Genomic DNA, 12,289 nt, shown 5'->3' with positions numbered 1-12,289 from the left:
AAAAGTTAACGTGACAAATGATTTAATCAGTCTTCGCTATGGTTTTATTAGCATGAGTTGCTCCTAAATATTCTAGTTGCTAGACCTAAGCCAGCAACAACGCAACCATCCATCAACTAGAGCTACTTGCATACTTGAATGTTGCTTCTTAACTAGACCAATGTCAATGGTAGCAATCTGGTAATAATTTTGGTTTGAGCAGTTGCTCCGTGGAGACCACAATGGCTGTTGAACAACAGACTTCTGAGATGAATACCGCAATGTCTGTCGGTACGAGAGGCAGCCGGAGGGATAGAACTCATCTGCGTCTAATTTAATGTCAAGTCTCCAGAAAGACTGCTGACCGCAGAAACTCCTTCAATTTTCATAATCTCGTTCGCTGTCTTCATTCTCGTCTTCCTCTGGGCTTCTGGCGTCTTATAAGAAATGGCAACAATACCAACAATACCAGAATCACAAAAATGAACAAGAACAGCATTTGCACCGACTGTCATTAAGTATTTGTTTCTCATTTTTTGAGATGTTCCAATATGATTCTTCTTCTTTTTCCTAAGAATCCCTTGCATGTTTATAGTTTCTGTTCGTTCCTCCATCTCCTCTTCTTCTTTCTTCCCCCTTCCCACCCTTTCCCCACTCTTTCTCCCACCTCATCCCTCAGTTCTCCACCCACCCATCCCCTTACGAACCCCTCCATCCCCCCACCACCACAAAGCTCCCCCAACGTTCCTCCACCTCGTCCCGAGGCCGTCAGCCAGAGGCAGTCACCCATTCATAATCATAATGCGGAGTTTATTGACATTTGCGGAAATGTTGGGATTGTTCTCTTCTCTTCTTCTTCTTCTCCTCTTCTTCAATTTATTAGCGTCTCACACCTCGAGAAAAAATTATCGTGTTACGTTCAAAAGGCCTTTTGTTGTTTATCACTTATTTTTTCAATTTGATCTTGTTTTTTCTCTTTCCATCTTTACGATTGGATGACTCTTCAGTTTTTACAGCCGGCTGGCTGGCGCGATCGTTATTATTTGCTTTGCCCAGATCACATCTTCATTTTTCTCCGGGTGCTGTTCTTTTTCGACACCAGCTATTCTTTTGTTTATTCCTTTGTTCAGAAATAATAAGAAAATAGAAAAAAAAAAAAACATTCTCTGGGTTATGAACAAGTTTTTTCGTGAGGTAATTTTTTTCTACGTTCTTCCTTTTAATCTAATAACGAAGTAAAAAACGAACTCACTATAAATTCACTGACTCTTGTAGTTTTTCGTTTGAACGTAATAACGAAAATAATGAACTTTGTCAAGTATCATGCAGTAAATGAAATTTAAAACTTGCTTCTTGAAAAAATCATGCAGGAGGAAAACCTAACCGAAGAAAACTGCTTCAAATCAGCCTAATAACTGGATAAGCAAAAACGAATACATACAAAAATGCCCGGGAACAAGTGATTAAGACATTAATACGTAGGCCTACGTTGATCTTAATGACGTCACCGGTTTTTAGCAGGTTTTTAAGTATGTCTGTATTTTGTCAAATTTCCCTTTGACATCGTTCTGTCCAATTTGTACCTTTATGGGGAATTGTAACAGACAGATATGAACGTCAGTTCGTGTTATGGCTTATATCTATCTGTATGTCTGTTAGTTTGTGACACTTTTCTGTCTACCTCTGTTTGCCTTTATCCCAATTATTATTATTATTATTATTATTATTATTATTATTATTATTATTATTATTATTAAACGGAACCACTGATTCACATCACTAGACTCACAGTGACATCAGAAAATTAATGCAAAGTTATGTTGAAGGAGTTGGACAGCTAAGAAAGACTAGACCAAAAGGAATGGATAAAAGTTAAAGGTCAGAAAGCGATGCAGTTGGGGGCGAGGGGAAGCTGCGATTAAAAAAGTAATAATAATAATGGCTTCAACAAAGCAAGACGAAAAACACTATCCCGGTTGGTAGACTAGTCCATAGGTCCACACCAGGACTCTATATTTCCTTCAAAATCTTACGATCATTATGCAAGGGACCGTGCTGGCATACCAATTAAATAAACAAACAGTATGAAGGCCCAGAATTCCATGGGAACAAGGCGTGATCCGATCTCCAGCTTACTCGGAGCGCGTGCTAAAATCTATGGTCAAATTGCGCGTTGTTTCACCACGAAAAGAATTAAAATAAATATATATATGCTATTTCATTAGAAATAGTTGTTCTGTACTGTTTAACATGCACATTATTTATTCTATTACATTTTCATTCTAATATAAATCATAAATATCCTATCCTAAAATTCCTGTATCTTTAAGTCAACGCGAAATGCGTTTTTTAAGGCTTTTCTAACCCCCGTTGAAGAGCAAGAACCACAACAGCAGCAAAGTAGCTTGTAGGTTTACTCCCCGAGTAAGAGAAAAGGGCACAGATGTAGACCCACACCCCAAAGACTAAGGTGGTTCGGTTACATAATAAGAATGGGAAACAAATAGCAGATATGTAGAATCTACTGGTCATTTCTACCGGATACACAGGTAAATGTAATAGCCAGAATCCCCTCTTAATTGATTTCTCAAATTCTTTGCTCTTTTTTGGATACGTTAGTCACTACAAGGCCTCGAGATCCAGTTTCAAAGAAATATGAAAGAAATCATGATGTCCGGTAAAGGGAACCGAACCCGTGATACCATAATCACGACAAAGGTGACCTTGTCGTGATTATGGCATCACGGGTTCGTTTCCCGCTACCTGACATCATGATTACTTTCATATTTCTTTGAAGCTGGATCTCGAGGCTTTGTAGTGACAAGCGCATCCAAGAAAAAAAAGAGCAATTTTGAGAAGTTAAGAAGGCATTGTTGCTACTACATTTAAATACCAGATATAAGTATTAGTAGCAAGACGACGACCAACAGTTTGTTTGCTTGCATGGTACTTTTACGTTGCATGGAACCAGTAGTTATTCAGCAACGGGACCAACGGCTTTACATGACTTCCGAACCACATCGAGAGTGAACTTCTATCACCAGAAATACACATCTCTCACTCCTCAATGGAATGGCCGAGAATCGAACCCGCGACCACCGAGGTGGGACGCTAATACCATACCAACCACGCTGCTGAGGCGCTGACGACCAGTGGTGGGCCAGAGTAGTGGGCCAGAAAATGATTAGACGCAGGTATAAATGAAGACGCAAACCAGACATGAATTTGGGCAGATGTCCACAAAACAGAAGACAACAACAAAGGAGATAGATTAACCTCACATCTGTAAAAGACTGAACAACACCTACCTTCTCACTCCTCCCAAACAGGCGGAGAAAATCAAACTCCCAACCACCTCCTTACCGACGTAATTGCAGATCTCATCTAATGACTCCTTATTGCAAATGATTGCATCGTTACGTTGTGGTTATTGCAGCCAAATTTGCATATCTTGAGTTCAGATATTGCAGCTTTTTTTTTTTTTTCATTTCCTGAGCTTCTCCTTTAAGCGATGCTGCAAAAAAAAAAAAAAAAAAAAGAATGAAACAAAGAAACAAAGAACCCATAAGAGTCATTGGTGTAGCTTACGCATACAGTTATTCTTGATAAATAGCTAGGAAATAATTTTTAGATACAATTATTTTTTGCATATCGACTGCAGTTGCCAATAATGAGCAATATAAAGTGATGTTGACTTTAGTGAATTAATGAATTAAATGGGAAAAAATGGGCTAAGTTGGTATTTAGTATACAAAATCGTTGCAAATAGGCTGAACCTGCCAATGCTGTATACGATTTACTTAAGTATAAGTATAATATTTACTTCTTCTGTGAATTTACTAACTAAGCTAGAAAATAATAAGCTTGGTTACCATTTAGTTTTCAAAAATCATTCATGTTGTGTTCTCGTTGCAACTGACAATCATCTTGCAGATGAACTTCGAACCAAATATCCCAGAAAAATATACATAAATAAAGTGAGAAAGTAAAAAAGTAAAAAATAAAAAGAGAATCAAGTGTAAAATTGCCTGGATGAATGACTGATAGAACGCCAGAGGATGTAATACTCCCGTAAGTCTTACATATGCAAATAATTACGAGTCACTGGACCTTCCAAGGAGACCAGCCCTCTTTTCATGCTATGAAGTCTACGCCTAACTGTGTAACAAAATCATTGTTAAATGAAATCTTTACCCCCTGAACTGTATTCACTATATATATACGGTTCTCTTAGAGTTAACAATAATCCTATAGATTTATTTTAACCTTTACCTGCGATGCTTAAGAAGCAGGTGTAAGATTCTACAATATTCAGGTCGAATTTAGCATTAGTGTATATAAATTCAAGCCTATTTATACTCATAGCATTAGTGTATATAAATTTAAGCCTATTAATACTCATAGCGTAAGTGTATATAAATTTGAGACTATTTATTAATATTCATAGATTTCATACCATGAGGGAAATGTGTAAATAAACAATTTTCTGGTCATACTTAACAATACTATATCTGTATGAGAGAAAATGTAGTAATATTCATAGAATCGAGGTCAAAATTAGCTTGCGCCTAAGACTTCCACCTTAAGAAGAATCCTACTTGAATTCTACTCGTTTCCGATCACGAATATGTCTGAATTTTATGCTGCAAGTTGGCACGTTTACAAATGTCACGATCTTTGTTTAATAAAAAAAAAATTGTATTTCACTGTCATCAGAAAATCGACATTTGCTCTACAGCCAAGTGAACCATTATCAACTGGAAACTCCACAGGAAATTAATTTTTTGAGAAAGTTTTCTTTAAAGAAAAATCACGGCGCAGAATTCATACAGTTTTTCAATAAGAGCAGGAAAAAAAAAAAAATAAAATAACAAGTTGCTTAATCACTAAGATATTGACCTGGAAATGTCAGTTCAGTCGTCAGTACAGAGATGGTTTTAGTATTTTTAGTTTTATTTTGTGCAATAGACGAGTTGGCTTGCCTTTGTAACAGAGATATCTAACGTCAAACGAATTCTGCAAATATATAAATACAGAGTACACAGACAAGCAGAAATTCAGATATTATTGCAAATATACTGATACACGATATGCTTTATCAATGCATATTTATACCACTAGTATTGACATACATTACTGCACAGTACATATGCTGTTTTACAATAAATATTTACGCATCGATCTGGCAGTTATGAATGCATACGTAATTATACAGAACAACAGAAGAGAGAGAGAGAGAGAGAGAGAGAGAGAGAGAGAGAGAGAGAGAGAGAGAGAAATATGCATCTCGACGGAGTTGAACTGATTGCATGCAGTGAGGACTCGGTCATAAACTGTAATGGATTACATGAAACGGCGATTACAGCTCGGGATTCAAGAGCTGTAAACTTCAGTTGAAAGGCTTAACTCTTGCCGCATTATCGTAATTTACGTCTCGCAATTTTGTATTCATGAATGGCAAAAAATACAGAAAACGTAAATACATCAAAAAAAAAAAGACGCAAATGAAATTGCTCAAGGTTTGAAGAGTTCTCTCTCTCTCTCTCTCATTGTTCGCAGAGAAAATTATTTTCCATATCAAAAGAGAGACAGAGAGAGAGAGAGAGAGAGAGAGAGAGAGAGAGAGAGAGAGAGACTTACAATTACGTGACAGGTAGCTACATCGTATACCAGTCACGTTATGGAACAAGTCTGTGCATACTCGATTGAGCAAGAGCGCACTATTCGCGCTTTACAATTGCGTGGATTGTAAAAAAAAAAAAAAAAAAAAAAAAAAATAAAAAAAAAAAAAAAAAAAAAAAAAAAAAAAGTAATAGTGAATACTAAAATAAATGTGAACTGAAGGTAAAGTGAGTTTTGAAATTGAATATATAACTATATATATATATATATATATATATATAATATATATATATATAATATAATGAATGTTGTCATAAGCTTTTTATTAAAGCCTATTTGACACTAAATTCATATAGCCTAATAAATTAGCATAAAGGGTTACCCTCAGTCCATATAACCATGGTTAAGTTCCTGACTATTTTCCTTAACTACTAGTACTACAATGTACATAATGAAGCCTAGCCCTAGGCCTGCTACAGTTTTGAATGTTGAGGTTATACTGTCATTTACCACGCCATCAATAAGTCCTCAAACCTCCTTGTATGCAGTGGACTCAGCTGATTTTGATCTCCCAGAACATTTACAATTTTACCATGATAATTTTTACCATATACTTCAAATTTATACTACAACATAGCTATAAAAGTAAACTTTTACCAACTAGCCTGTCTACCAGGGTTGATCATCAATAGCCTTACCAAGTAAACTTTACCAACTAGTCAATCTACCAGGGTTGATCATCAAACAAGCAAGGGAGCCTGCCATAGCCTAAACCTTAGCTTAGCAACAGTAGCCTACTTTGGCGTAACCTTCAGGAATGCTGACTTTTACTATTTGCCCCTCTCCACTGGCTATAAATTACAGCTCAAGTCTTGGCTAGCTAAGAAAGTCTAAGTTATTATTACAGGCTAGCCTAACTTAGACTGTACAATGTAAATAAGTATGTTGAATTACAGTCCAACCTCTCCACTATATTTATGGCTGCAATAGTGAACCTTCCACACCGTCATCATATAAGAACAAGTGGCAAAACGCTTTCTATACGGCTAACTTCTTAATATTGGTTTAAGGGAGCCTTTAACACAACAAATTACAACTCATTATCTTTACAATGACATCAAATTCATTAAAGTGGCATTAAGTATAAAGCTACACGAATCGTTGGAAGAAAATTACTGGTATGCATGTCCATACGGCATCTACAATAAAGTGCGCCAATTCGTAATTTCGTAGTGTGTTTTGCCAATTCGCACGACAATTCATTCCAACCGTCAACTGCTGGAATGTCCAAGTGTGATATTCAGATTATTCTAGACCTCATTCATATAACGAAATACGTCACCGTGACGTCATGAAGCAGTCGCTGGAGCGATTTTCGAAGGTAAAAACGAAGAAATCAACGAATTAATGAGGAAATTTGCAGCCATTTACCGGACTGCATACGTCTGTGGGCTTGCAGTGGGAGGAGTTTAATTAATGACATCACCAAGACCTAAACTTTTCCTTTCAAGTAAAATCACGAAAATAACTACTGAAATTGCACATATAGAGGTTACATGCACAGCTAATTTATCTTGCCTTTATTTTAGGAGTTTCCCGAAGTTATCCTGACGCTAATGTTAAAAATTTGAGCGGAAATAATCGTAAGATCCTAGGGTATAATGGCGGAATCACACGTGGAGATCAAACTCTGTCACGTGACTCTGAACGTTTGTTGCAGGTGTTCCAGTAATACTTTTGATTATTTATTTAGCAAAACCGAATCATTATATTTCCTTTATAACATTCCAGGATATTATTAACCAACTAATAATAATCACTTACAACTATATTAATAATTATTTACATTGTTATTTACGCCTAATATCGTTAAATAAGGAATTGTCTAAATTTAATTTCTCAAAGCTTTGATGTTTCACCTGATCATGAGTCCCGGAAGAAAAACTGGAACTTTCTTCCCAACTTATTCATGATTCCCATAACGTTATTGAAGAAAAGGTGGAGTAAAAACGAAATTTTCATTTGTTTTGCCTGTGTTTGAATGTCTGTCACGGGATATGGCTTTGATTTTAAGTTATGAACCTTTCTGGGGGTGGGGTATAATATATATATATATATATATAATATATATATATATATATATATATATATATATATTTTCATCATGTATATTGTGGTTGTATGTCCGAATGAACAGTAGAAAATAAATACAAACTGACAATAAGTATCAACAATTAGTTTATTTTCGATATCTTGCTACAATGTCACCGGATCTGAACGGCGCCTTTATTAAACAAAGAATCGGCAAATGTAGACGGAATGAAAAGAAAAAATAATACAAACCAACTGAATTAAACCTGTTTCACCTCTGCCTATAAATTACAATAAACCTTTGTTTTCTTCGTATAGGTTTGGACGATAATAGAATTAAACATGTCGGGATAAAGACAGCGTGGAGTAGATAAAACGAATTCCACTTTCGATAAATGATAAGATACTTCGGCGTCGAGAGAGAGACAGAGGAGGAAGAAGAAGAAGGTGTAAAAAGAGAGAGAGACCTAGGCATAGAGAGAGAGAGAGAGAGAGAGAAGAACATAAGAGATACGGCCGATGTGAAAAGCGATAGCCTCAACAGGTAAGGGAACACCGGCCACCCCGCCCCTATTCTAATTGTCACTGTAGAGCCAGATTCGCCCATTAATTAACCACCGGGTCGTTCATTATAGGAAAGGGATTCCGGGAGGATTAGAGAGCGTCCTGCGAAGGACCTTACCTTCATCTGCATGATTCTTAATTGCGGTAATTGAAAGGTGAAATATGACTTCGGACCAGAGGCAGGAGGGCTTTCCCGTCAGGTGGTCATTGGAGCTCTTGAATACGATGGTTTCTGACCAATCGCCGATATGGCCTTCGAGCGCCAGACGCCCTAGCCACATGGCATGCATATGCGCGCGCGCACACATGCATTCATGCGCACATACGCTTCAGCGTGGTTCTTGATTTTATCTCCAGTCACTCCCCAATTGCGAACTATGGTCTGGGGGATCACTTATGGTCTCGTACTTGGTCTGAATTTTCTTTAAAACCGACAACACCAGGACCATAGGTCTAGGTTGCTTGTTCATAATCCAAAGGTCCACACCACCCTCTTCATTCCTTTGCGACCTTACCTTCCCGAAATTTAGGTCGCCCCTGCCCGAACCACCCCCTTTGGCTCCTTACAAGAAGCGACGTTGAGTAACCTTACCACAGCCTCGAGACGCCTATAGGCAAGAGCCTGTGTTAGTATAAGGCCGGCCTAATCTAAACTAACCAACCTACTACAAGTATTCTAGACCTCAAAGCCTTCAAAAGTCAGTGATAACGAGTTTCCGGGATTCTGAACTCTTCGCTATGAGTCTATGACTCATGACCTCAGATGACCTCGCCCTGATGCCTTCGTCCAGCCATAGTCCTATTGATGACCTGTCAGTTTATAGGTCAGGGTTTCCTTTTACAAATAACCATAAGCAATTTATCTCAGGGACATGTCCTTAAAACGATACTAGTCTAATTCATGGCTATCACTGTTCTATGTGGTATGTTATACAAATGTTATTATTATTTTTGTTTTTGTTGTTGTTACAGTTAGTGCTGGCATCGTCGGTATATATAATTATATATATATATATATATATATATAATATATATGATATATTATATATATATATATATATATATATATATATATATATATATATATATATATATATATATATATATATATATATATATATATATATATATATATAGTAATATATATACATAAACTTGGGTCTGAAATTAAGTTTTTAATAATAATAATAATAATAATAATAATAATAATAATAATAATAATAATAATAATAATAATAAGAAAGTTTACTTCGGCTCCAGATCCATACATAAATACAGCATATGAATACGGCCAATGTAAACCTATTGATGATAATTGGCCTAACCACAACAACAACCAAGTAATAATTATCATGATTATCAACTTTCTCCTCAATAACTTAAGACCGTTCGACCATAGGTAGAAAAAATTATGTCGGTCAAAAAAATTTGCCTAAACGGCCAACAGGAGGTGCCCGTTTTCTTTTCTTTTTTTTTTCTAATTTTCTCCACTCGCCCTCCAACCAAACCAAACCACAGAGATAAGACGAATTTTTAAAAAATGAGAGAAAAAGAGAAATAAAACAAGGGGTTTGAGATGATATCTACAAAACCGTCGAGAAAAATTGGAAGTTAATTGAGAACGACGTCCTTTTTAAGGTCACGTGATGTACGCCGTATGCCTTAGCGTTAATAGCATACAATTTAACGCATTAACTGTACGCTGGAAACCTTCGCTGGCCTCTCTCGCTAAAAGAGAGAGAGAGAGAGAGAGAGATCATGATAACTGGAGGTTATCGCTTTGGCAGACCCGGTTATTATTAACCTGCTGATAACTCTGCAAATGGGAATTAGTTACCATTAACTTGTGACTAGAATCTCTCGTGCCATATTGCACGGCGTGCGTGCGTGCGCGCACCGGTTTAATTCGGTAACACACACAAGACAGTTTACTGAATTTTGCGAATTTGAAGGAACTGTGCTTTTCGCATTTAATAACTCTTATTCGAATATTTATGCTTACAATGACATGCATATATATACGAATATATAAATATTGATATATATACATAAATGTATATATATAAATACATACATAAATTCATATATATATATATATATATATATATATATATATATATATATATATATGTATGTATGTATATATATAGATAGATAGATAGATAGATAGATAGATAGATAGATAGATAACAATTGCTAGAAGCAATAGCAACCCACATACGTACACATAAAATCATAATTAAAAATATACAATCCGATCTTTTAAATCACAACCCAGATACGCAGTCACAAGCGTACTGCAAGGGTGGGCGTTGAGAACTATTGGTAAAACAGGTTTTTTTCTAAAGAGTTTTCTAAAGTTTTTTTTCTTGGGATTGTTGCTGATAGCCCAGTGCCCTACCATCAAAGACAACCGATCTGCCGTTGCACATAATTAACTAGTAAATGCCCGTCAATATTTTCTGAATTTGCATACCCACGAACTGTACCTGAATCCTCTCTATCTCTCTCTCTCTCTATCTCTCTCTCTCTCTCTCTCCTCTCTACTTCTACTACTACTACTTGTACAATATTTTTGAAAATGGCAAACTGGTAAACTTACCAGAAGGTAAAACAAAAACATATGAATCAATTGAAAACAATAAAAACAAAGTGTGATCTGACCTCCAGCTTACCAGGAACACATGCAAGATTTTCCCCTCACGCAGAAGTTGGAGACATTATATTCCTAACTTTTAACGTCAATTTAAACGTGCTAAAATCTACATTCAAATAGAGCCTTGTTTCATCAACGAAAATTAAGATAAATACGCTATATTTTATTATAAATAGTCTTTCTGTACTGTAAACATGCACATTATTGATGTTTTACAATTTCATGCTCATAAATAAATCTAATTGTTCTGCACTGTTATCATGCTCATTATTTGTTTTTTTACATTTTTATTTTAATAAATAAGTCATAAGCATCCCATCCTGAAATTCCTGTATCTTTAACTCATCCTAAAACAACTTTTTCAGACCTTTTCAGGGTCTTCCATAGAACTTTCCTACACTCCCAACAAAAACAACAAAAGATAGATAGTTTGTAAGCTTACTCCCTGAGCAAGCGAAAAGTAAAAGCTATGTACAATCACTACAAGAGATAAAGATAGTTTGAAGCTTACTCCCTGAGCAAGCGAAAAGTAAAAGCTATGTACAATCACTACAAGAGATAAACATATACAACAAAACATTAGCTTTGTACAACATAGAAGAACGACATAAGAGGAAGCGAGTCAGTGGAATGTATAAAGCTCAATTGGCGCTATGCAGCTGAAGTTGGTAAAGATTATGTTTTCGTTTTGCGGTTTGTGGAGACTAAGAATAAACCATGTTGGGAGGGGATAATTTGTTTAAGGGGAAGAGGGGAATGTAAGGGGAAGGGAAAGGGGATGGGAGGGGGGAAGAGGGGAGAGGGGAGGGGAGGGGAGGGGGGAAAATAAGACGAGGAGGGAGGGGAGGGGATGTTAACTGTAAGGCTCAGTATAAATTACTCTCTTAACCATTATGGCTCAGTGATGAAGGCAACTCATTGGTTTCAATATCCACAGAACTAAGTTACAGTTTTATAATTGTTTGACCTTATTCGACATGAATTTCTCTCTCGGATGTGAGGTTACGAGCTAGGCTTTCTATTTAAGTACGTGTTACTCTCTTCTCTATGTCCGTACATAAAAAAACCAACAGAACTGCAGCTATATCCCCCCATCTTGAATGCAAGAGAGAGAGAGAGAGAGAGAGAAATCTACCGTATATAAGCTTAGAGAAAAAGAACATGTGATTTCATCGTCTGTATCAATGATAGCTTAATGGATCGCCCTACACCCATACTTCGAGAAGAAATACTTTAATCAGAATGGATAACGTTTTTATCGCTTACTCGGGGAGGAAGCCTACAAACTACTTTGTTGTTGTTGCTGTTGGGGGAGGGGAGGGGCATGGTGTAGGAAAACCTAAAAGGTCTGAAAAAGAAATTATGACGTCCAAAGTT

The sequence above is a fragment of the Macrobrachium nipponense genome, chromosome 27, assembly GCF_015104395.2.
Source record: "Macrobrachium nipponense isolate FS-2020 chromosome 27, ASM1510439v2, whole genome shotgun sequence".
Taxonomy (NCBI): domain Eukaryota; kingdom Metazoa; phylum Arthropoda; class Malacostraca; order Decapoda; family Palaemonidae; genus Macrobrachium; species Macrobrachium nipponense.
Note: the sequence above shows the minus strand (reverse complement) of the source record.